The sequence below is a fragment of the Poeciliopsis prolifica genome, unplaced genomic scaffold (genome assembly GCF_027474105.1).
Source record: "Poeciliopsis prolifica strain line A6 unplaced genomic scaffold, Auburn_PproV2 SCAFFOLD009, whole genome shotgun sequence".
In the NCBI taxonomy this organism is placed as follows: Eukaryota; Metazoa; Chordata; class Actinopteri; order Cyprinodontiformes; family Poeciliidae; genus Poeciliopsis; species Poeciliopsis prolifica.
Window position 1 is genome coordinate 4,703,690 of NW_026562384.1, and position 27,491 is coordinate 4,731,180.

At 41.3% G+C, this 27,491-nt stretch overlaps 1 protein-coding gene and 1 long non-coding RNA gene across 3 annotated transcripts in view; one reads left to right on the forward strand and one right to left on the reverse strand.

Annotated features, from left to right (window-relative positions):
* The window catches only part of tenm2a (teneurin transmembrane protein 2a), a 272,708-nt gene that overhangs the window by 214,911 nt on the left and 30,306 nt on the right, over nt 1–27,491 (reverse strand). The gene's annotated exons all lie outside the window — the stretch shown is intronic.
* LOC129362635 (uncharacterized) overlaps nt 5,665–27,491 on the forward strand; it is a 77,343-nt gene continuing 55,516 nt past the window's right edge. Inside the window, exons 1-2 of the long non-coding RNA XR_008606254.1 lie at nt 5,665–5,830; nt 10,478–10,603. This is a non-coding gene — a long non-coding RNA (uncharacterized LOC129362635). The remainder of the gene's footprint in view (nt 5,831–10,477; nt 10,604–27,491) is intronic.

The window sequence follows — 27,491 nt, forward strand, 5'->3', positions numbered from 1 at the left end:
GCTGGCGCGTCCAGCCTGCCACGAAGCCAAGAAAAAACACCTGCTCGGTCCAAAACAGCCAAAAATCCTTTTAAAATTTTAATCAGCAGCGATAAATCTCCATTTAGTCAAGATCAAAACCTCGTCATCATCTGCATTTTAGAGCTTCAGTGGGCTGTAAGAAAAGAAAAAGAGAGAGAGAGAGAGAGACGGAAATCCTTCTCTGTAATTCTATAATTCATAAGCACTTGTTAATTTTCCGCTGACTGTGACAGTCTTGGCTGTGTTTTATAGTCACTCATTATAATGTTAGTTTTTGTCCAATTCTCTGTGTGATTGTGTAGAGCGCAGCAGTTTCAGCTGAAGTAAAAAAAAATAAAAAATTGTTTTTGAGCCATCTGCCACCCTGAAACTTACACCATGGCAGGAAAACAATATTTTTTATGTATGTTTCAAATTTACTAGAAAAAGATAATCCTTAGTGACAGGAAAAAATAAATACATTTTTGTTAAGGCTCATCAGAGAATATTCAGTCCCAAAGTAGCATGTTTTAACTTCAGCCATATTATAAATGTATGTGATACTCTCATTTTATTTCTAGCAACAGTGTAATTGCTCTGATTATGTTGGTATTCTCTCCACACTTTTTATGTTCATTCAACCTCCTACATGTGATTATTTATTGAACATATTTGATATTGGAGAGCTTATCAAGCTACCCTGCAATCAGACATTATGCAATCTGAGGATCCCTGAACTCCTCCAGATGCTGCATTCAAACTTTTTGTAATTGTTGATTACCTGCGTGCCATTTGAATCGATGGTAAGATTTTAAGCGATTTTTTCCCCTTATTTTTATTGTTTCCGACCCATGTAATTACGTATATGCCTTGATTTCTGCAGCAGTTTTTGTGTAGTTGACTTTAATGACAACTTAATCGTAATGCATAGAGCACATTGAGACGTTTCTAAAAATAAGATTCTGCAGTTTGGCCTTATTCTTCCACATTATGTCATTGAACTGAATGTTACGTCATCATTACAAATGTATTTTTGAAGCTGAAAGCTGTTAAGCCATCAGAATGTCATCATTTCTCCATAATGGCAAACCTTTTTGGTTGTTTTGTTCTTTTCCGGACAGTTTTAGTCATGAGACAAAGTATCCCCATCACTTATTATTCCAAAACTTTCATTCATCCTGGTTGTTTGTGGGTATTTCCACTACATAGCATGAAACAGAGTTATTATGTCAGCAGACGATGAGTGATCATCCTCTCGCACTGCGGTGATGTCAACTGAGGCCTCACTCAGTGGCCGAATGCAAGTGAGAGAGAACGTCCTGTTGAGAAAATAAAAGGCTCGGTTTTCTGCCACGCAACTCAAACAAGTGGTTTTGTCACAGCGACTACGGTTTAAGACTCATATAGAATCCCTACACGCCCCACTTGAAGCAACTTTCAAAGAGATTCTGCCCTCAAAAGGGATGCCCCTTTTGAAATGAGACGAAAGACGTCTAAAAACAGTAAAAAAAAAAAAACAACAACAACCAAAAAACAGTCTTCTAGACACTTGAACGCATCTCCAGGGGAATTTAAAACACTTGCACATGCAGCAGCAACTCATTTATTGGAAAATCAAGTGCAATGTATTGGGATTGTGGACTTTTTTAACATCCTCAAATACTTTTTTTTTCTTTCCTTCGACACAGATACAGAGATGTTTAGCACTAAACTCCCATCTCAAGTGAAGTAACAGAACACATGCTCTAGATTATTTTAAACCAAAGTGATTGAGTCGCAGTGTGTGAAGCCGGAAGGATGTTGACGCTCGTACAGGCTCGGCTCCACATCCGACAAGAGAAATATTGTAAATGAAGGTCATGTGAAATGTGAGAAATGCACGGTGGCTTGAAGATGGATATTATCAGAGGAGGGGGGTCACACAGCCAACGCTGCCTGTTCTTTTATTCATTGGGGGAATCCCTCCTCATCTCCATTCTGCCTGACGTCACAAACGCTGCAAAGGTCTGTCCGCGCGGACGCGTGTGCCGGGGCGTTCACCTAAGCCCCAGAAACTTGTGCAGCACGGGGAGTCAGGGCAAACTTTGCTGCGGTTCTGTCAGTGAGTTATTAAAACAATCGCGAGCTGACAAGCCCTGCATTGTGTCGCAGACGGAGAGGGCTAGGGCTTAATAACTCAGTGTCACGCCTTGACATTCTTACCATCTGTCTGGGTAAAATATTCAAATGTGCAATAAATGTCACTGGGGACAGACGGTGACAGTGTCTAATTAACACTATGACAGAGGTGACACACTGGAGGCAATGACTGGCTTTTACTGTACAACTCTCATGGCCTTGGTGTGTGCGTGTGTGCATGTGCACGCCGGAGCCCCACGCAGAGGTGAAATCTTGAAGCGCAGAGTAGCTTTTTTTCTTTTTTTCTGTCATCCTGTCTCTTTAGAGGAAAGTCGGTGATTGTTTAAGTAAACAGGAAAGTGTGGCGGTAAGACACATTTTTAAAAAGTGTAAATGACAGCAGCTATAGGGCTGTGCAACCCTGGAGCGGTGAATAAATGCCAGGGAAGATTCATTTCCTCAGGCTGAAATGTCAACCGGGGGGGTTGATGATAGAGGAAAACCAGATTATCGGCCTTAAACGGGATTCCTAATCAACTCTGATGGCCCACAAAAAGCGAACAGGTCGGTTGTTGATTCAGCTTATCAATTCGAGTGTTTTGGGCAACAGTTTTGTGACAAGATGAATGTTAAATTGCTAAATTTAAGGGTCTGTTTTAACCAGAGTTCACCAAATATGACTTCTGATTTTAATAGGGGAAGTTTGTGCTTTTTTCTGCTCTTTTTCATCCATGATTTCTTTCGGTTCTTACATGAACTATTCATACGACTCAATCAGTGAATGAAACAAAAATTAAAGTGAAGATGAAATGGAACTTAACCATAAAATTTGGGTCATTTTTCAGAAATTGAAATAATAACAAAACACCACACCACATAACATTTTCCTCAGTGCCATACGTTACAGGATGACGCTCTGGCCCGTCTTTCTACTTCCTCCCATTAGTGTACCAAAACCAGATCCTTCGGCTCCTGTAAAGTACTTGCGCCAAACTCAACATCGGCAATTATTGAATGTCAGGAAAAAAAAAGAAAAAGAAAAAGTTGAATTACGGTGATCATCCTGCGATTACTATAAGTCTGGCACCGTGTGTAAAGAGTGTTGCAGTGTTGATGAAGGTTCCTGTGGCAGCAGAAGCTGGTGAGTCAGCACCAATATGTCACTCACAGAAAGAATTGCAGACTTCTAAGATTATACGCTACTCACCATTAAAAACCTCTTGTCACACGTGCAACATGAAGGATGGGGGGGTCTCTGCGTAGGCCATTTTTCTGATGATACTTTACGCCACATTTCGTGCTTTGTTGAAATTTAAACCGCATAATGAGCTAATTGCTTTAATGGCTGTGTGCTTTGGTATGCTGTCCTATCAACAGAATTTGCTTTCGCTTTCTAACACTTAAACATGCAGCTCTTCTTCCCCAGTTTCCCTCTCTGTGCGCTCTTTCCTCACTTCCCCTCTCTCGGTATAATGTGAGAGGCTATTGTATGAAGCACCTTTAATGGCTTTGTCAGGAATATATTGGACTTCAGTATGAGATTTGACACGCCGTGTATGTAGGCGTGTGTGTGTGTGCGTGCCTTTCGGATTGTCACGTAAGGTCCAATATTGTGGTGCTTTTCCACTCGTGTTGCTGCACACACTCGCACTCCAAAGCCATTAGGATTCTATACAAAAATCCTGAAGCTGAGAACTTTAAAGCTGGGAGCGATGCAATCGACAGGCTGGTCTCCCATCAAGCTTGTCTTTCAGCTCTCGATCTTTTGGTACGGCATCGATCTCTGCTGGAGCTTCAGCAACACTTACTTTCACATGCACATTTTTGACTCTGTTACTTGATCCGCTCTCGCCAGCCTACATACACAGGGGCACGTGTGTCACACCAGTGTCTCTTGGGGCCCACCAGTAAGCTCGTGCGTTACCAGCGCTTGTGTACAGTGAATACTTCAAATGCGTACCAACTCATCGTCTTTGGAGTGTTTGTGCCCTTGGGGGCCAATAGAAGACAGCTCTGGCCTGCTTCAGCACCAATGACATAGCTGACTGGTCCCATTTAACGTGCTAGATTTAGCTTCATTAGAGAGGATGTGGCTGGAAAGGCACACAGAAGAAGTGAAATGAGGGGTAAGAGGCGGAGACTGCTAGGCATTTGCAAAGGCCACTTTGCATTAGAGCAGGACAAAAAAAAAAAAAAAGAAGAAAAAAAGTCAGAGTCGTCTCGCGAAGGTAGTTTATAAAACAGGCGTGTCCACAATGGCTGCCGAGCAGAGAGAAATAGATGAATGTAAATCCGAATCACAATGAGTGGAATTACCACGATGATTAATATTATGCGGTAAAATGTAAAATCTGTCAAATACAAACAAAAGAAAAAAAAAATGCAGAAAATACTGTAAATAATATTTAGAGTCAATGAGAAAACGCCCATAGCAAAAAAGAGGACGTAAAAATAAGAAAGTTTTATTTTTTGACAGTTTGCCATATAGAAACCCAAACCTTTCAGAGTAATGAACTGGGAATTAAATGACACAGTAGCAGCCTAATTCTAATTAGGGAACTTCTGAAGGCAATTGGTTGGATATTATTTAGGAGTATCAACTTGAAAACTGTGCATCTATTGTGCGACTTTGGATGGTCAGACTGTCGCACAAAATCCCCATAAAATTGACAGAGAAAAAGTTGAAAAGTTAAGGGGTATGAACACTTTTTCACTGCACTATAAAGACATCCATAACAGTGGACGTGTGGCGCAACGTCTTATGCAACCGCCCGACTCCTGATCCTTTAAAATCTTAATTCATAAAAAGTGCCCCATGTCGGCATGACAGAAACAAATGAGCTATCACATCCAATTGGAAAATTTGTTTCTCTTCTATTATGGCGAATAAGTCTGCACGATTGAAAATAAGAATAAATGACTTGTCAAGATGGATGCCGTTTGCGGTGACGAGTCAGGGAGAGGCCGTGGTAATTAATGTGCGGCTGCCGGAGAGGTCACGTCGGATTGGCGGAAGCCGCAGGGGGTTTGTGGCCGCAAAAAAAAAAAAAAAAAAACCTAAAAAAAAAACAACTGTCATCCAGGGAAGCTGGAACAGAAACGACTGGTTGGTTTCGGTCAGGATCCTTCCTTCAAAGTTGTGCATAAGAAGAATTTCATGCTCTCCTGTGTACTTTCTCCCTGATCTCTTGTGCTTGAACCTTAATATGTATGCTGCTGCTTTCAAAAATGAAGAAATAAAAAGTCCCACCGGGGTGCTCGGGGCCAAATAAACAGACACACACACACACAAAACGATGGCGCGTGTGTTAATGTGTGTGCTTGTGCGCGAGTCTTTGTGTGCGGTCTCTTGGAGCACATCTCCCCAGAAACAGAGGTGCAGCCGGTGAAAGGCACCGTGCAACAAATGGTGTGAGGTCATCACACTCAGCCCTGGCCCTTGCTCTGGGTCAATGTCTCCATAACTGTTGGCGATAAAGGGGTTACCATGGCAACCGCTGGGAGTTTTTTTTTTTCCAGCAAATCAGAGAGGAGAAAAGAGTCCTCTGGGTGTGCATGTCTTGCAGCAACTATACCCCTGGTGATTTATCCTCTTTCTACACCAGAACAACACTAAACCATTAGGACAGAGCAAAAAAGAAAAAAAGAGGTCTGGATAGGAGGGAACACAGCCTGTTCAATGTCACACACAGTCCCATCTATAATGATTAAGGTAATTTTTTATTTTTTTTTTATCTAACATAGTAACCTACAAATTACACTAATTCAAGTCTTTAATAACTACTTCAGCAACCACAGGCTCAAGTGCCACCTGAGTGAGTAAAAGCTCTCCAAGTACTGCAACGTCACAACACTATTTTTAACATTTTGCAAAAAAACAAAACAATGAAAGACAAAAGTTGTTCTCTGCTGATTTACGTCAGAATTATAGATTTTAAACTTTTTCAATTGATTAGGTTGACAAAAATGTCTGTTGAGGTCTGATTGGAGAAAAAGTAAAGGTTTCTTCAACTGAACCATGGAATTCAAAATGGCTGCCATCCAATTTAAAGAAAAGCAAACCATATTTGCATTCCGACAATGTTGTCAATGTCATTGGATCTTTCACAAATACTACGGGAACACCTCGTTCTGTGAGCCAATTGCCAGAATATATGAAAGCACAACCTGTAAACAAATACATGAACAGCGACTGAGTCCGACTGTTTTTCACTGCCTTTCAACGACGCCACACTGGAGTTGGTCAGCAAATGGACTCAAACATTTCTGACTTTAATGGCAAAGGAAACACAGCATTCACTTACGAGCCTCTTTTATAAGGCCACCTTACAAACTTTGGATTGAGACCAAGCATCATTCAGTCTGATGATAATGTGCAAACATAGATGTCCCTTTCTTAGTGGAGAGGTGTGACAGCCAGTCCAGGCTTGTAAAGTAGGAGCCCATTAGGAGATTCAGAGTTGGTGTTCTGCAATACTTGGCTGCAGCTAAGTGTCTGTTTGAGCGACTGTTCCCTTTCTGACATCTTGAACCAGTCGGCCCATTGCCCCCTGACGTCAACAAAACATCTCCGTTGGTACTGCATAAAGTTCCCAGTAGACCAGTGGTTCCTGACATACAGCACAAAATGTGACATTCAAAGTCACTTGAATGCCATTTTCTGTGTATTCTAATGCTCAGTTTAAACTTCAGCAAGTATACATACATGTAGACATCTTCACCATGGCCAGATGTCTACATGTTGCAGCATTGTGTTGAAAAAAGCAATTGAACAGGTGTATCTCGTAAAGTAGGTGGAGAGGTTAAGAAGCCACAACTGCTCGACTTAAGTTCACTCTTCCTTCCTTCAGGTTATTCTTGACTTTTCTGAAATCAAACTTCTCTTTCATGTGTGAAGCGAAGTGTCATTTTTTTCCCCCCATTTGCACTTGTTTATAGAATATCTCAGTTAATGTTGTTGAATATTCAGATGCTCAAAAGGCATCTTTATCAGATGCCTTTTGAGCATCTGATAAAGATTGCTTGCAAGCAGCACCAAAGGCACCCCAAGTACCACAAGCGGTGCTTATACCACAGCTTGAGAACCGTGGCATTAGGCCGTATGATAAGCTAAATCAGTGGGAGAACTTGCCCTTTTTATCCCACGCCTGCATCAGCACTTTAGAATCCAGTGTTTATGGAAAAGCTCTGTGGGGCTGCCTCTAAAAACAAGGCTGAAGCTCTGCTGTAAAAACCCAACTCCGCAAGACGGCGTGGATATTCGAAATCAGCGGCATGTAGGGACATTTATTAGAGCCGCGTGAGATCTGAAGACATTTCTGAGACCACCTGAATTTCTCACTCTGATTAGTCTGATTAGCCAGCGGAGGTATGTGGAAGAGGCAGGGTTGTTTTTTTTCCTCTTGTTGTTGTTGTTTTTTTTTATTATCCGGAATGCTTTTCTTCTTCAGTTAGTGTTGGTGTTTTTTGTACGAGACGTGGCATGGAGTGGGTAAAACAACAGCGGTCGGATTCGGGCGGCAATAGCCACACCGGCCTTGTACAGTGCCTTATTGATGAAGATTGGACTGGAGTGTTCTCCCGCCTCCTCCGCACAAAAGCCTATATTGGATTTCACGCTGGCTGCTCATTCACCAGACACTGCAGTGCATTCCTAACCAAAAGGCCTGGAGGCAATGCGGCGGCTTTATTTGTTTATAATGTTTAGGGCTCCCCGCAAATGGCTTGCACTGCAGTCGCAATAACTGTGCATAGTTACATTTGGGCAATCGACTGAGCTCGTTTTGACACGAGCGCCGTGGCTCAATTCATTTGGAATGGACTGAGAATCCAATAGAGTCTTCTCATTTGGAGGAGGAAAAGGGAGAACTGTGGTCGCAGGAAAATGGGAAAATGAAGAACAAAGCGAAGAGGGGAAAGGCCATCGTGCTTATGCGATGAAGAAGAAGTGAAAACTGCTGCTGATACACTTCTCAAAAGTCATGCAAAGAAAAAACAAAAACAAACAAACAAAAAACACCCTTCTTTTTGCCCCCCGTAGAATATCATTGACAGATAAAATATAGATGCCATCTCTTTGCTCTCACTAAACTGCCCTCTCCAAGTCGCACCAGCTCTCTGATGCGTTTCCCGCTGGCTGCAGCGACTCTCATAAATCTATGAAAAGCCAACTGCCAACTTTCACAACTTCAGGTCCATTAAGAGATATGACAACATCCAAGACAAATTCCCAGGAAACACTTGCGGCAATGAAACTCTAATTTACTGAACTGATGACAGACGACGACACGGAGGTGACAAGGCAGGAGAAATGAAGTTAGCTGTGCCGCAGCAGCTAGTCGTCAATGTGACACCCAAATGACATCTGGTAGTGAACTGGTGTGAGTCACGTCACTTCTCCAGCGCGCCGCCTAGATCCATCACTGCTTGTGTGCATGGGCGTGGGTTGTGTGTGAAATCTTCTTCACTCGCCTCCTTCTTGTCCTCTGCCAGCTGCTCAGCTTCTCACTCCATTTGCTCCAGACTTTGCACACATCTGCCCAGTAAATTTATCACAGATGCAGGCAAACACTGTCTGCAGTCATAAAACACCCACTGACCGTTGGTCAAAGTGAGGCGGAGCAGCAAAGGCACCATCCAGTGATGTTTTCTTTTTCTTGTTTTGTTTTTTTATTTTTCCACAAAAAACATCCACCCAGACCTGACGTAGTATTATGACCACCTGCCTCATGCTGTGTTGGTTTCACTGCTTGAAATGGACGTGGACTTTGCTACACCCGTGGAGGTGTAGAGCCGTACCTGCCACCGAGATTTAAATTGTTCTACAGCTTTTTGCATTAAAGTTCACTCATCGTAAGCGGTGATAAATTTGGGATTTTCATTACTTTGTCACTGGTTTAACCCTTTTCTTTTATTGGAGAATTTTTGATAAACGTTGACCATTTCAGAAGGAGAACGTGGCCACATGGGCGTTCTCTCTCCAAGACGCTCGGCTCCATATACCGTGTCGTCGCAGCCTGGCTTACGTCAAACTCAGTCACGTTGTCACATTTGTCACTTTTCCTGCTTCAAAGGCCAACATGAGGACATTTGCACTCGCCTCTGCATCCGTGCAGGGGAGGGTGTAGACGGAGCACGGATAGATGGATGTTCACCCAATAAAATGTTAAAACAAAGAGGTATATTCAGTGTTACTCTCACCATCTGTCTGCAGTAACAATATACGTGTTGTTCGTAAAAAGCACAGCTGGGTACTGAAGTACAGATTTTCACAGCTGAATTTCACAAAACACAACGTATTCAAAAATTTGGCAGAAACGTCTGCTTCGCGTGTATTTGGGTCAATTGCCTTACGAGAGGTACAAGAATGCAGCTGGTTTTAGTAAACATGGAAAACATGCAATGATTAGCAGATTTTGACATGGATTCTGATGCTCTTCATTTGTGACAATTTGCTCGCTGAAGCTGATGACCGACGGCAGTCGTAGCACGACAACGACCATCCAAACTACTTTACTGCTACGATTATGTTTATGTGCAACTCGTCTGATTGGTTGCTTTGAATGACGTCGCCTGTCATTCAAAGCAACCTGTAGCTGAAATCGATTGATTTGTCAAACAAAAGCCTGGATGAGAGCTTTAAGAGAAGCTTCTAATCACATGTCTAGGATTTTGTTACATGAACAAACATATCAAAAGTAGCTGGTGGTAAGCAAGGTCAGCCAATTGGGGAGTGAAAGGAGAAAATCCACCTTATCTCCTTAATTGCTTTTGCCTTTTTCCCTCTCATTAAGCTCATTAGACATTTTATCTTTGAGTAATGGAATGTCCTTGCAAACTTCAGGTGATTTCTTGTCTTCGTATGTGGAAGTAGCAAATAAAAAAAAATATAAAAATTCTGAAGCCTTTAAAAAAAAAAAAAGAAAGATTCCTGTGAAGTGAAGGATGAAAGCCAGTGGGAGAGCGGGTAGAAAGACAGAGTGAGGGGTTTTATGCAGTCTCCGGAGTGAGGCGAATAAAAAGAAAATGCAGGGGAAAAGTGTCCTCTAAAAGAGAATAAAATAAATAATAGCTCATTGATGCAACCATTTCCCCTTAACCTCAAACGGCAAACTTCAGAGTTAAGACAGGTAGAAACTGGGGAGTTTTCTCGAAAAAGAATGGAGGGGGAAAAAAAAGAAGAAAATCTGTCCTCTGCCTTTTCAGCTCCTCTACCTCACACCTCCCCTTCCCTTCACTTTGGGCTCTTCAAGCAGGAGCTTCTCTTAGAAAATTGACAGTCCTTACACAGGAATTTGCCTCTGTAATTAACCTGCTCACTTGCTAATTTGACTGTAATCAAGCCTCTCATCTTTCCCAGCGGGGGTCCAGAACTCTTTGAGCAGTAGCAGCGAGCTCGGTGATGAGTTGCATGAAGTGCCTCCGCTCCTTTACTTCACCTTCCCAAAAAGCTTTTGAACGACCAGGAACAAGCAAACGAGTGCAGGTAAGAGAAAGAGGAAAGAGAAAGAGAGAGAGAGTGGGAAGGGGGGGAGAGATGCATAGAGGAAGCTGACAGATAGTTTAGAGTGAAAAAAAAAAAGCCAATGTGCAGTCGAGGATGAGAGTTTCCTTCGGGCTGTTCGTGTCTGTTAGAGCTCCCCGCCTGTGTGCCTCAGCCTCCGCAGCCTCTGCTAGGCACACACACAAAAACATTTTTCAAAAAACATTGAATCACAGGCATAGGTATTCTCCACTCATAGCCATTCAAATCAAACAACACAGCTGACATTTACATCTGTCAGGACCCAGCGTGTGTTCTTTTCTTCTTCCTGAATGATCAGAATTCACAATATCTCCTCTCAGCCTTTTATTCGCAGAGTCTGTGTCTCCGTTCGACTGCGGCGGCGGCGGCAAAGGGGGGCGAGAGAGAGAGAGAGAGAGAAGCTCTCACTGGTTGCCGGGGGCAACAGAAACAAGAGGTTAGCGGCATCGGACCGGCCGACGGTTTTGATGCGAATGTCGTGGTTAACAATTAGGCGAGCACGAGAGAGGCCGGGCCACGCAGGGCGACACTTGCAATTCCGCCCGCTCATCCGTTAATGAGGCTGATTGAGCCGCACTCCAGAGCGCTGCGCTTTCAGCTGGAGGAAACGTGATGACATTCGAGATGAGATCGGACTGGAAATCTGTTCAGAGGACGAGTTTCGCCGAAGTAGCGTCCAGGTGAACCGCGCGTCGCACCAGGCGGCTCGGACTCTTCTAGCAAGGAAGCGTTGGTTCCGCAGAAAGTCAACTGTATTCCTGTCTTCCTGACCTAAAGATTGAGGTGAACCACAGACTCTTCTGCTGAAACCGTATAGATGCGCAGGTGTTTCCGCTAAAGGCATAATCCTTTCATTAGCGACGACAAACAGGTATGATCAAAACGATCTTAATCCAATTGAAGTCATAAGCAGAACAGACGTAAAGAACCAGAATGTAATTACGCAAACCCTTAGATGTACAGCAGCTCCTTTCAGATAAATATATGGTGGTCTGACTTTAATTAGCAGGGCAGACAATTAGAGCGAGAAATGGAGACAGACAGAGATAAACTAGAAAGATTATCAAAGAGCAGCGCAACAGTCGCTTTGACCAAAGTGAGTGTGACCGAGGAAGTCTAATCATGCAGGCCTTTTTCCTTCCTCGTTTGCTACATGACTAATTAGATTCAAATACACAGCGGCGGTGCATTGTGGAAGTATTCATAATTGTTAAATGTTTAAAGGTTTTGCGATGGCGCGAGCACAGGGTTCAAAGTGCCTCATTAGGATGCGACAGACCCACACAATGTAGTGACAGAGCTGTGAAGTGTTGTTTTCAATTATTTTCATGAAGAGAAAGCACCGCGGCGTTCCGGCCACATTGATCTGGGTTCTGCCAGAGGTCACTTCCTGCTAAAAGGGAGATGCTCCTTTCCACCTTCACTATGTGCTTGTTTACGATGAACAGCGGAGCAAAGTTAAGTGACTCCATGCAGCTGGACTTCTTTAGATTGGAATAGACTATACAGTTTCTTGGTAATTACCAAGATGATGCAGTCAAATTATGAACTGAATTCGACTGCATCATATATTATTATTGGGAGTGCAAATTTCTTCATTTAATTGAGTGACACGTGACAATTTGTGGTGAATCGGTATAAGATAAATAGAGTTTAATTGCACAATTCAAACTTTTCGTGTATGATTTATGATCCATTATGTCTGGATCTTTTTCCAATTTTTTTCTATTTCTTTAAGGTATAAAAAAGGTGGAAAAACAAATTTTGTAAAAAAAATATATATATATAGAATTTTTTTTTTCTGGGTGATCAGTTGTTCTATTTTTCTCTGAATACAAAGTTATTATTTGGAAAATACATCAGTAGCATTAGTCTATTTGATGTCACGATGGATAGTCCTGCGTTGCTTTTTTTCATCTCCCATATAGGATTTTTCTTTGCACTTACAGTGGATGGCCAGTAGTTGATAGTACATTGTATGGTTCAGTGGTGTCCACTTCAGTGATCTGTGTGCATTTATGACATAAAAATGCACAAGAAACACCAGAGCCTGGCTTTTTGAGTTAAGCGTCACGAGGGCACCTAACCTTTGAGATGCCACAAAGCCTCATGGCTCAAATGATAAAACCTGCTGACAGGGTAACTATTGGCTGTGTGTTCCACAAACACTTATTAATTTTGCCCACATGCATTGCGTAAAAATCCCGCCCCGCAAAAAATGTGACATTTGTGGTTGCAACGTGGCAAAAATCAAAAAGACATCTGTAGCCATGAATCGTTTTTCCTTTCTCCATCATCTCATTCTCCCTCTTTTACTTCTCTATCCTCTCTTGGCAACTGATTTCTACTCCCCGATGACAACACGCCAGGTGTTGTGATCGGTGAGGATCAGCGCCGCTGCTTGGTCTCAGTCCAATCAGGTGTTCCGAGAGGTGTCCAAGAAAGACAGTAAGCTCTTAATGAGACTAGCACAGTGACATACTTGGACCGTGCGTCACACACATTTAACAAAAAAAAACAACAACTCAAAACAAGCGCGTGCACAGGCGATTAGGCGAGACACACCACATGGCTCTGACACATTGACCCGCGCTCGGTAATCTAAGTCTAGACGGGTAGCGAGGTTCTGTGCAACAGGACGTAGAAAAGGATGCAAACAGCCCGGCCTCAGAAGGTAAGGCTGCACACCGAGGTCTAATGACGGGAGGATTTTTGCTGTTTTGTGTGAGGCATCTCCATGCAGTTGCCATCCCTACACAAAATAAGAAAAGACACAAAAGGAGAGCGGTTGGTTGGCATGACGACAGCGCCGACTCAAAGTCTAACGAGCTACAGGGCCCAATTATGAATGTTTGGTCCGATGTGCATGCATGTACACACCCACGATCGTGCACCCACACACACACACACGCGCGCAGGCACACAGAATGGACTTTGGCAATATCCCCCCCGATGTCATAAAGGTGAGCTTGAGAGGTCTCTCCAAAGATAGCTCTGTGTTTCATTCCCACCTTGCCACTCCCTCAGCACCCTGCACAGTCCCATAATGCCTCACACCTCGCCGCTCTGTGCCATTGTAGAAGAAAAATGACCCCTCAAAGGACCTTTTCCTAGTTTTGACCTGCTAAAATGTTTCTGGCAAAGTGCTCTTTGTTTCTTCTTCTAACAAGAGCAAAAAAAAAAAAAAAAAAGAAAAGGAAAAAAGGGCGCTCAGTGAAACAAGGTTTTCTGGTTAGAAAACAAAGAAAAAGAAAAGAAGAAAAGCTGAATAGGTTTCGATAGGAAAAAAAAATACTTGCAGTTACTCTCAATGCTACTTTTCTGTTTCACTTGTTCACTTCTTGCTCAACTTAACGCTGCAAAGAAACCCAACTCTTGTCTTCCCTTTAAAAGGCTGAGCCGCGTCAGGGCCGCATAAAACAATTTCCCTGATGAAGCAAGAACTAAATGAGCTGCGTGTTGCTGCCGAGAAGTCAATAAAAGTTGATGGATTTTCAACCAGGGAACAATTATGAGTTTTTGTCGTAGGATGATGTTTACTTCTGTAATTTGCTCTTGCGAATATATATAAATATATATACCACCCTCTAATTTCTGTATATAAATGTGCGTATTACTTTTCCGATTTTTTCTCTCTCACTGGACAGCAACAGAGGTGTACGAAAGCTGGACCTGTGTGCCTGTAAGTATGTACAGCAACAGTTCTGAGCCTTCGTCCAAAATCGCTCCAACCTCCAGGCCGTCCAGGGCATTTGCTAAAGGGGACAGAGTAGGGACATCTGAACTCACTCACACGCTGCCGCTCCTCTGGGATTATCACTATTTTTAGATAAGCGCCCCCTGGCTGTGCCTGTGCGCTGACATATACCCATGACTAATCCATAACCTGCAAGAAAAACACACATACACACACAAGATAGTCCCTGAAATTGTCGTCCCATGCATTCTAATGAAAAGGACATCACTCCAAACACACTTTTGAATACTTCACTTGAAGCTTTCACCGAACAACGACGACAAACGCTCGTCTGTTCTTTAACAACGAGGCAAACCACGGTGCAGTCACACGAGCAGCGTCTCCAACTAACCCTTCCCTGTCTGCTCTCACCTCCGCAGCAAGGTTCCACATCTAAGTTTCAAACCCTTTAAAATATTAATCGGCACCGAAAAGGAAAACTTTTAATACACATGAAACAAGAGCCGGCTTACAGCTACCCATGTAGCGTTGCTCTCCATCACTTTGTTCCCTCTTTCTCCTCTCTCTCTCTCTCTCTCTCTCCCTCACTGTGGCTCTCATGAATAATGAAGACCTATAGAATCCAGTGGATCAGATTGTCCCTGCCAGTCGGATACAGCTCTCCTGTATTGATCAAATAAGACTCCTTAAATAATTAACAAGGACTTTGTCATGCAAATGAGTGGCCACAGCAGCGTGTGGGTCTCTGCATGCTTTTGCGGCTGCTTCCTGAAAACATTGGGAGTTTGGGGGTGGAGGTTCATGCAGCGCGGCCTGTGAACAAGGCCCCCCCTTGTTTGCTGGACACTCAAAAATTTACATGCACAACAACAGCATGAATCTGATGAGTTTTAGGCTTTTGAAATTATGTTTAACCATTTTTTGGTAGTATTTATATCAACAGGTTACGTTTTGCTTGTGTGGTTGTTTGCCTTTGTCATTTCCAACAAAATATCAGTGGTGCAAATGTTTACATTTGACCAAATACGCACAAATACATTTGACAAAGAATGGATTAATGTATCGCAGAAATCCACACTTAAATACAAAATGTTTACCCAACTGTTACCTTTCAGATTGTTAAAGCTGTGTGCATTTTATATGGAAAACGAAAGGTGCAAATTCCTCACTAAAAAGCCCAAAAATGTTTACGATATTTGGCCACACAAAAAGTTTTTGGTGTGTAATGAAGAACTTTGTAATGAAATCTCCATCCAGCTCTCGTTTGAAGAGAAGGACAAACCCAACAGATTTTGTTTGCTGAACCCCCAGCCTGGAAACCACTGGAAAGAAGAAAAAAGATTGCTTCCATTCTTTGTGCATCTCAATTATCCGTGCTCTTGAAGACTTCTAAAACAACAGAAACACTTAAAAAAAAAACACACAAAAAAAATAAACGATATGTGCCTCATTCTTTCAAGGACACTCTTGGTGGTGCGAATGTTCTTTGCAACAAACTGTTTGCTTTCATTCAAGTCCTGGTTTTTGTGTGTGATGTAAGACGCTGTCTTTTTAAAATTTATTTATTTGTTCCTTTATGTTATCTGGAGTAAACTCAACACCAATGTTTCTTAAGACACATTCCTCATTGTGTACGTTTTTTTTTTTTTGGAGTCCTGGCCTTGACTTTTGTTGTTACTGTTGTTCTTCGATTTAGTTCTTGCAATTTGATTCACTGACAATGCTATATGTGTCTCAGTTTCTCATCCTTCCTTTTGTTTTTCTTTTCTCAATTTTTTTTTTTGCTTCATTCCGCTCAATTAATCACGATGGGTTATGAACATAAACACAGTTGTAGCCCCTGCACCATTGATGCACTATTTGCATACTGAATGATGTTAAAAGCTGATTTCATAGCAAATTAAATGTTAATTTCTCACTCCACAGTGAAGCTGCTATGTAGTTTATGCGAGTCTTAAGTTAATATAGCTGCAGGGGTTTGCTTATGCTACGTATTTGATGTCTTGTGTGAACGCATGTAGATGTCTGAGTTTCCTCTGGAAGTAAATATACCAACATGCCTTGTGTTTTTGTGTGAAGTTGCGTTTCAAGGACTTTAAAGACTATGCAACTCCCCATGACCTCTCAGAAAGCTTCACAGGGCAACTTTCCCCACAGAGTCTCGTTTTTGCACTCTGCTTTGATCAGCAAAAAATGATTTCTTTTTTTCCCCCCTTTCGCAACAGCCTTTGTCATGTGCTGCTTCACAGTAGCCCCATCAACATCGTGGATTATTTCACTATTGCAAATTTGATTTGAACTCCATTAAAATCCTGAAAGCTTGCAACGGCAATTTATTTGGAGTTACTAGCCGTCAGCAAAACAGCGTGTTGTGAATGTCTCATTTGGCACTTTTCTGCTAATTGTCCTAAAGGAAATTAGCCCTTGGTGACTCTGGAGGAGTTACAAAGAACCACATGACATGTGGGGAAACCTTTCAACAGTACAACTAGTTGCGAGCTGCACATGCAAGTCCTTTGGGGAGGATTCATAAGAAATGTCAAACAAAACCTTTAAGAGGTTCTTTCTTCATTTCCAAAAGCTGATGCGGGAGCCACAGTCGACACGTACTAGATGCCATTTTGGTCAGATGAGCCAAAAATGAATGTTTTGGAAGGTCTGAAACACCTGAGCACACCATTAACACAATGAGACACGTCATAAGCCAATGTGTAAATGCAGTTTATCAAAGGCTGATTATGTGCAACAAGTCGTCTGACATTAAGTAATCTTGGTCAACATGAGGACACGGGAATGCAATTTTGTAAGAATGTGCACTTCTTAGTGAATAAGATTTTTCAACAACCAAAATTGGTTGAAAATTTTAAAACATATTTTTTAGGTGTAAGGTGTTTTAAGTGTCTTAAACATTCTCACGTTTTCTCATTGCTTTGATTTGCCTTTATGAATCCGATTTAGTTATTTTTATATTCACTACATCAGTCACTTATCAACGCATCCAAATTTATAAAATCACTACCAAATCCTGGTAAGGAGACTAAAGACTCAGCTGATGTATAAACGGGTGTACATGTGCTGTTAAAGGGAAAGTGTGCAGTGGATTTTCTATATCAATTCTTTAAGGTCATGACAATTCACAGTGTTGCAATTAGTTTTTGGGTTTTTTTTTGTGTGTGTGAAAAAACCTTATGTCTCTTTCAAGTAGGTGGATTTAAACTCAAACAGCTATAGCATCATCTGTCTCTTCCCATGTGGAGGTTCTAATTTATAGGAAAACTAAAAAAAACCAACAAAAAATAGATGAATCAAAGCTGTTTATGAAATAAGATATTTTTTTGAAAAGACACCAATATGTTAGTGTTTTATAAGAAACTAGCATTTGCTAGAAGTCGCATACGAATATGTCCTACATTCTATCATGCTTTCTCGTTGACGTGAGATTGACTTTTATGCAATATATCCATACTGTTCATTCCAAATATTCAGCCCTTCATTCAGCACATTCAAACTCAAACTTATGGCGACATACATATTTCCACAGTGTGCATACCGCTGCGTTTTGCCTGTTTACAATTTTTCACCCTCGGTTGTATTTTGCCCCTCTGTTTCTAAGGTGATCTACCTTTTGTTTCTGTTTGCATTTCTCTCCTTCCTCGCTCTGTCATCTGTTGCTGATAGCTGCAACATATTAGAGGAAGGCAGCCCTGGGGCTGCCTATTTGTATGGGTCATGTGTTCTCACAGCCTGCAGAGCTGACAAAAAAAAAAGAAAAAAAAAAGCTTTACAGGAAAACACACTGTGTGTTTGCCTCTGCACTTACGCACAAATCACTCTCGTTCATTTACTTTCCCTGTCCTGAGGAGATGTCGCCGCGCTTGGGGAAAGTTTTCCTGCCCTCCTTCCGGTGCGGCCTGAGTGAATATGTCTGTGTGTGCGCGTTTGTGTGCTAAAGCCAACAAGTGAGCGTGTTAAGAATAGCTGAGGGGAATGAGAATGCTCATGGCATGCACGAGTTGTAAACAGACATGGGAGGGAAACCATTTCAGTCACTAAACTGATTGAAGGCTGCAGCAGTTGTGAACAAAGACACGCATGTCTGTCAGCGCGTTCGGATCAGGAGAAATAAGAACCAGTGAAAACCGAGCCTAATTTACTGTTGGTCGTTTTGAAACTTTTTATTGATTGACATTTTATTGAATTGAAGAGCATGGAGTTACTTTGACGCAGAATCATCTTCATTAAAAGAATTTAAAAAATGACAAAAAAAAGAGAGAAAAACTTGCCAAATGTCGGCTGGCCGTTCTCGCATTGTGAAAAAGACAAAGCATGTGGCATTTGCAAAAAAATACCCTACAGCACTCTAATCCCGCTTCCTCGTCCATCTGACATTTGTGGTGTGTGTGAGTGACAGTGGTTACGCGTGAGACTAAAGTAGTAATTAAATCAGGGTCCATCGCTGTTAAACATGGGGTATGCAGGGATGACGATGCTTATTCATAAAAATCCATGTAAATGTCAACTGCCCCTTTCCAGTCCAATTTTATGTTATTAGGCAAGATTGTCCAGCTAGGAATCTTATTTTGGAGTGCCGTTAAGTCACAACGAAATCCAGTCAAGCAACATGAGCTACAAGACAAGAAAAGAAAATGGAACCTTATTCAATAAGAATCAACAAATCTGCCGTATAGTTTTGCTTTTGCTCTCGTTTGTTTATGTGGGGAAATGCAGGCATGAGGAAAAACATGGAGGCTGTATGTGTAGTACAACTTCAAATGAATCTCGTGAAGCATTTGAAACGAAAGTTCAAAACCTGCCTTAAGCTATGAGTACCATCAACTTTTAGAAGTGAAATAAATGCTTACAAGCTTAAAAATAGTCAGGATGATTTACAATTATTAGGGTTAAACATTGGAGTACAAATGTGCTTCCTTTCTATGCAAAACAAAGAGAAAGCTCATAGCAAAGGGAGTTAAAAAGCACCTATTGGAAACAAACATGTCAAACTTTATGCTTATACTCCTTTCCACTTCAGCTAAACTTTTGTTATATATTTCAGAATAAATCATTCTACTATTTTGCCAGCTTTACCTTTAAATGCTGCCAATAATTTATTATTTGACGCCATTCTCACTCGCGGTTTTACAATTTTCAAAGCGTGCATCAACATAGCAGCAGAAAATGCTGAATCTGTTATTGAAAATTTCGAGTTAACGCCTGAACAGAACGATAACTTCAGCAAGATTTCTGAATATATAAAAACTGACAGTTATGATAATCATCTATATTACCCACAAGTCTTTGAGGTGACGCTATATCTTTACCATACAGCCATATTAATGAAAATGTGATAATCTCCTGAATTATTGCTTGCAAATCTTCTGAGTGGCACACAACTACAACTATCACACACTAAACCACATGTAAAAATATAGTTGTTTTATTTCAGTCCATTTTATATCTGTGAACAAACTACTTTTTCCTTTCCATCTAGTGAAACAATGCAGTTTGACTTATTTAACTATTCGTTTATAGACTTGTTAAGGTTGCAAGTGATAGTGTTTGAATTTCCCTAAGCTTTTTGATGCATTCAATTTAACTGGCACAACTCAGATAACACAACTTCACCACAGATTTATTAAAATTCCACAGGAAGTCTACAAGGTTGTGTTGTGAGCGGGTGATTTTTAATTTCTTTTTTCTATTTCCTCATAAACTGAGACAGAATATTCTACACTTAGCTTGGTAGCGCTGTAATTCACTGCCTCACACACACGTTGACTTTTGAGTGTACCCCACCTGCCTTTGAAAGAGGGCTCTTTCACGTACAACTTGATTATGATGTAGAAATGTATTTTATTTTTTTTCCCTTTTCATTTATTTTTGAAAAAGCAAGGTTACAACTGTCTGGGAACATTTTTTAACGAGAAACATTCAACAAATGGAGCTGGTGTCTTTTTTCAGATTTTTGATTGATGAGAAATCATTTAAAAGTCACTATCTCACAAAAAGATGAAGTTCTTATTAGGATTTTTCTTCAGAAATGAATTTTTTTCCTTTCATGTTGCAGGCTACAAATGTTTATTAATGACTGAAGTTTCTCCAGCTGTTAAGGTTCGCTTTACACTAATTGGACATACCTACATGATTGCTTCCTGTCCCACTGCTGTGTTTTCATGTACAAAACCACTCAGTAAAAAAAAAAAAACTGTAAAAGAAAATTCACTCTTGATATGGAAACAATAGTGTTAATGTTAATAATTACGTTTGTTCAATAAAGAATAATAACTGAACTGGGAAAGGAAGCTTTTAGTATTGGAACATGAAATCAGGAGCGATTTTCAAACTGAATTGCATCTGCAAAATTTATCATCCCTGAATTAATCTGAAAGCCCAGTGGAAACCCTGGAGTCTAGGCTAAATATGTGCATGTGTTTATTAATGTTTCTCTGCAATGTATCTCTTGATTGTGTAATCTTTGTACTTTGACGGTTGCGGCTCATTCGGGAAAAAAAAGAGTAAATAAACCCCTTGATCTCAACCAGTTACATAAACTGTCCATTTAGTTTGGCGGCAAATTTTTTTGATAAGACCAAAAGTGCCAAAAAAATAAATAAATAAAAATCTGACTCATGATGGTGAAATGTAACACTTTGCTGCTCCGCAGCCGGTGATTTGTTTATTTTTGCTGAAATACTGTCACAACAATCCATGGCAAATAGTGGTTTTTGTAAACAATGCCTTTGTTCTAACGTAAAGGCGTCAATTATTAGCATCATTGGTCCCAATTTGGCCCTCAGAAATTTAATAACTCTTAAAATAAGTGTTTTACTGAGCTGCGATCCCGTCAACAAACTCCAACATCAAATTGCAAACTCTGAAACGGCTCTAATTAAAGGCAGCTGGGAAGGTAAATGCCACACTGATGAAGACTCGCAAGGCAGCAACGCTTGTTTATCATGCAGGTCAGGTGAGCGTGTATTACTGGGTGATAAAAAGAGCAGAGTGGATGCATATAATAATCATATGTTATGAATAACAAAGAGGCGAGAGAGACCAATTAAGACAGGCAGGGAAATAAAGGCAGAATACGTAAACGAATTAACTCCGTGATTGACGGGAAGTTACGGAGCAGGGAAAGATGCGGCGGGGAGAAGCGGAGCGGGGTTGGCTTTGACTGACTAAAGGAGAGGAAGGGATGGTGTCTGAGGCTTGGCTATGACAACCTTTATTTCAGAACTCAGCAAGCTCTTAAACGCACAGCTGAAATGTCAGCCACAGGAAGTTCGAGGCTGCCTCATGCAAAGAGAGACACATCTGTACTGCACAGGCAGTCCAAAGCGTGGTTCGACTAAATCGGTATCGCAACGAAAATAGAATTCAGAGATAGTTCTGCTTAAAAAAAAGAAAAGAAAATAGAAAAGATTTCATTTTATCCAGCTCATCTTTTTCTTTCAAGCTTCCAGTAATCGATTCATTTCCTCCACGTTTACATTGATACCTGAATCTGTGTTTCTGTGCTGCGTGTGACAACGGTAAGAAGCACCCCGCCTGCTTGAGCACCTTTTAATGATTATTGATGAAGTTGCTCAGTTAAAGAGAAAAACAATTAAGACCCTGCCAGTACAAAGTCTGCACAACTAATGAGCTCGAGCGTGCCCGGACCTGCTCGTCTTCGCGCCGCCGACCGCCGTGTACGCCCTAATGGAGGCTGTACTTGTTTTAATCTCACCTGAATCCTTAAGGCGTAAGGTAGCTGTCACTGCCAATGTCTCTACAGGCGTTAAGCTTACGGGGCTAAGGCAGCGGCAGATGGGCGGCGGGGACGCGACGAGTCCCTTTGACTGTGCAGCTCACTGGAGCCCAGGGTGGTGGCCGTGAGCAGGCGGCTTTTGACATCTGCTGTTTACACGCGGGCGACCTGACCCTGACCCTCTCCCGCAGGCCTTTGGAGAAGCCGACAACATCATCAGTCTGCTTGCAGCAGAGTATCTGATGAATTCGTATGTTTTGCAGCGGCGTCATTTCGCCCAGGGCTCTCGTCTTCTCCGTTTCCAAATCCCAAACAGTCCAGCGAAAGTATCGACGCTCCCTTCAACCTGTCACGTTTTGCCTCGGTGCCACCGCAGGACCTTATGATTGGTGACTCATGCGAATGACTCTTACAAAGCAGTACACAACTGTGAATTATAAGAGAAATTAAACATGGTTTACACATTTTTATGAATTGAAAATCTTAACTGTTGCACGCTCGTAACCCTGTCAAGATACCGCTTTTTGCTGGATGATTAATTGCCTCATAAGTTACTGCGATAAACCATAATTTTGTTGCTTGGTGACCATTTTCAAGTCATATAATTGTAATGAGATAATAATAATAATGATAATGCAAGGACACATTCTCAAAGATTAATAAGCTTTAAATTCTGGTGAGCATTTAACACTGATTATGCAAGTATCCAAAATAATAATAATAATAATAATAATAATAATAAACAACAACAACAAGAATGTCAAATAAAGTGACTTACTAAGTGTCTGTAAACAAAAAGATCCTTCAAAAAAAGGTCTAGTTGAGACCAATGCACCAGACTGAAGACTTCTGTCATCTCTTTATTTTGTAGAAAGAATTAAAATCTGAATTTGGGGTTGGACATTGACTGTGGCATTCGAACATAAACATGAGACCATCTAAATCATAAAATTAAAGTTGTGGCTTTAATTTTATTGATATAGTTTTATTCCAGGATTGCCAAGAAGTCTGGCCAGCTTCTCTGTTCCTGCTGAAGGAAAAGCTTTACTGCAGCATGACGCCGCGTTCCTGTTTCACAGAGGAGAAGGTGTTTCCAGAGTGTTTTGCACTAATAACCTTCCATCACTCAGCTTTTTTTTTTTCATGTTGTTTTCATCTGAAAGAGTCTGTTTCTGTCTAAAGTAGGCTTTTACTTGTCACTCTCTTGAAAAGTACAAATAGTAGCTTCTTTTAATCTCTTGGTAGGTTTGGAGTTACGCCAAAACTCTGCGTCAGATTTTATCTCTGGCTTGTCTTTTATCAGGCATGTTCTTCCTAACACCTCGGAGGCCTCAAAGCAGCTACCAACCAAGTTATTTAAACGGCGCTGAGTTATTTTCATCATTTTTCATAATGACACTTGAAATGAGATGCTCTTGAGAAGGTCTATCCAACAAAAAGCACATTGAAACTTGTGGGTTTTAACATGAGAAAACATTAGAAAGCCAAAGGGCCGAGCAGCTATTCCACCTCCTCTTACGACTTCCTTCTTTCACTTTCTAGTGTTTCTAACCACTCAACAGTATCTGTACAATTTGGAGCATAAACACTGGCGGGCTGACCTCCAACACGACCAGCTGTTTCGCCCTCTTTCGTCTGTCTTCTTTCATCCTCCGTCTGATTTTCTTTACGCCCATCTGCATCCGGAAAATAGGGCAGGGAATGATGTGTCTGGAAACTAGCGTGTGAGTCTTTGAAAAGTAAAAAAAAATAAATAAAAAAATGAATATAGATGGTGAGTAATAGAGCTAGAGGGGCAGGCAAGAGAGAACAAACAGCATGGTCCTCCGAAGAGCAGTGTCTGAGAAACATTAGCTTTTCCTCGATGTAGGTGCGTGTGACACATACACAACATCAGGCATGTCTGGGGGATTAACAGGGCTCATATGTGGGATTCAGCCACCCCACAACCACCAACGCACACACACACGCATGCACACACACACACACACACACACACATCCAGAGCGGGCAAAAATCCTCGGCTGGATTTGTGAGCGCCATTCCGTCTTTCTTAGAGTCCGCTCATTCCCTTCATTCTGAACCCCAATCTCATCTAGAAGAGGATTTGTGAGGGGCTGGAGGATGGCGGGAGGAGAGGAGGGGCGAATGTCGTCCCCTTCAATGCAACAGAATCTCAATCGGACCGAGTGCGGCCTTATTCCAAAAGCATTAAACCGAGGTATTACTGTAATACAACAGTGAGACAACTCCATCTCTTGCCATCTCCTCTCTGCCTCTGCCATTCAGGCTGAACATCAGTGGGAGTGATGCTTTTAATATAGATTCCGCCACAGCTTACAGATGTTTAATTTCTTTGTATATCGGATTAAAATGTCTTCCAGCAAAAATTGTATATGTTTAAAAATAATAATAATAATAAAAAAAAGAAAACCTAGCTTGGTTTATGATTAGGTTTTGCGTCTTGTTTGGGGCCCGGCGTTGGATTTTATCAACCAAATGAGTGTGTAATACGCTCTGTAGCCACTTTTAGCTGATGGGCTCAGGAGACAAGAGATTTTAGCTCCCGCTTCCCCCGTCCTCCCCTCTCCCCTGTGTCTATCCTGCTCCCCAAAGACTCGATCCAATTACCAGCCTGGCACTGCTTGGCTCAGCACCGACTCTGCCAGCCTGTGTCAACCATATCTTTATATGTCTCCTATGCAGTTCTCTTCTTATTTTTTTCTTTCTCTCCAGTCAGTCCACCTTTATCTTTGGCTTGCTTCTCGTTTATCCCAGTATGTGATGCTGTCATGCTCCATCAGCCTACAGCGGGGTGTTTTTCCCCTCCCCATCTCTCTGTTTTGCATTATTGTGCGTGTTCGCGTTTGCCATCTAGGCTCTAGGAGGGAGTTTCTGGCTGATTAAAGAGATGATTTATAGGAGCATGCTGTTGGAGGAATTCCCTGATATCCTCTCAAATCGCATTTTCCCTGATGCGTTTCCTCCAGTCAGTCCCCCCAAAAGATGCTCGCGCGCGACAAAAGTGTGGCTCAGGCGTTCACGTCCGGCGCCTTGGCTGATTCGCACGAATGTCGATTCCAGATTTCGAGGTAACCGACGTGGCATTTAGGAACCTCATAAGATCATATTATTGTTTTTCAAAAAAACTGAGACGCACGGGGAAATCAACTGTACGCCGGACAACGGCCGTTTCCATTGATCGTCTGTTTTGAAACGTTAAAAAAAGAAAAGGAAAAAGCGAAGATATCACACAAAAGAGCTACCAGGTCACACTGACACCGACACGTTATTGTTGAGGAGAAGACTCGGCGAAGTCATATATTCACTGTGATTCGTTGATTAAAAATGAAATCAGATGAATCACAAAAGTTGCAAGCAGCTTCTGGAAAGAAGAAGAAGAAAAAAACCCCAACATATTTCCTTTGGGGGCATATCAGCTGTTCAGTCAGGCTCCCAGAAGGAGTTGGACGTGAGCAGATAACAGGAGGCCGAACGCGTTTTATCCTTTTGGGACCCACTGGATTAGAGAATCTCAGAGAGACTCTACAATATCAAGAGGACACACACACACTCACACACACTGCTTTTAATAAAGCTAACCACAGCGATTATGTTCATCACTAATATGAAATGAGGAGGGCAGCCTGAAATGTCAATTATGTAATCATTTTGTCTTGGTTTTGAAATAAAAGTTAAGATTTCACCAAGCTGCAGAGCTGTGTAACGGTAAGCTCTCTCAAACACAGAGCGTGAAGTTCAAATGTAAATCACTAAAATCTGACCGATGAAAAAGCTATTATCTCTTAAAAGCACTCTTATATAATTAAATAGCCAAATTAGTATATTGCAGAACATTGAGATTTATCTGAGTGTTTTGGTTTACATAATTACATAAAGTTTCTTTAAACTGTGGCGTTTCATATTTTTAATGCTATGTATTGAACAATTGAAATTGTTCCAAGGACTATAAAACATTTCTCGCAGAAATGAGATCTATTCAAGGGGAGAGGAAAAACATTGCAACTATTTGTGTTCATTGTAAAATCGCATTCTCAATTGCATCGCGACTCCTTCACAGAAGAAAAAGCAACAGAAAACAAAGTGTCACGACCAAAGAACAATTTTGCAATCTTGTGCCAAATGCAATTGACTTTTATTTACACTCTCAGGTTCACTATGCAGTCAAAGTGAAATTTGGAAGATTGTCCTACACTCGGGTGACCATCATAAATGGACTTTCTTCCGAAATAATTAGGTCTTATTATGATGTGGGGAGAGAGGGAGGAAAGACAAAACCGAAGCATGTGTACAGAAATGTCAAAATTCAGAATGTGTCATCGAGATGAAACAAAAATAATAAGTCCACCAACATCACCGGACAGGAAATGGACAGAGAGAGCAGGCGACAAGCATGCAGCAAATGTCTCAAGGTAGAGCTACAGCAGAAACTTACTGGAAACCTCAGTATTTATAACATTTATACATACATTTACATGTTCCTATTATCGTGCAGTTAGCAGGTTGACAAAAGTGAAGTCATTCTCAATTCAACAAACCAAATAAGCTACAGGTGAACAATGAGTCATGATGACAAATCCGAAAGAATCACTGGACAAGGATCAGTTTTACAGAGAAATCCTAATTGTATTGACAGTTTCTGTCCATGACTAGCAGTCTGCAGATTATTTTATTGTGAAGCAGCAGTCAGTTTTCTATTGCTTGGCTCTGACCTAACCCTGACCCAACAGTATAAGATCTGAAGTTTCTTTGCTCCTCTTCCCTGAATGTATGAAAATGGAGACCTTGTGCTTTGTTGTTGCGAGTTTAGCAAACATCAGCTAACGGAGATAAAGGCTTGATGTAAAAAAAAATTTAAAAAAGGCCATTTATTGTAATTTCTTCAGTTGGATCATAAAATGTCAAACTCTTCAGCAAAATTGTTACATTACTGTACCCTGGGGGAGAGTGATGTATGGTTGATAATTCATAGTCCTTCAATAAAAAAATAAATAAAATAAAAAAAAGAGTAGGACATTAGAGTCACACTAAATCTGAACTGGAATTTCCAATTCAGTTCAGATCATTTTAATTGCACCAATTCGAAACAAATTACAGCACAAGGCTAGTCCAAGAGCATCTAGAATCCATCTCGGTCCAAGTCAAAGTGTAATCAGTCTGATTTATTTCACAACACTTCAACCGCGAACGTAGATTCAGATCTATTTGAATGCAGGACATCTTCTATCTTATGATGTAATGCAGTAAATGTCCCAGTTGATGCAGATGTAGTTTGTGTAAGGAATGGGTTGCCACTTCAGCAAGCATCGTGAGCGACTTTGCAAAAACAAGCTAATATAAAAAAAATGCCTGAGATGAATGTTCCAGAAAAACACTTCCTA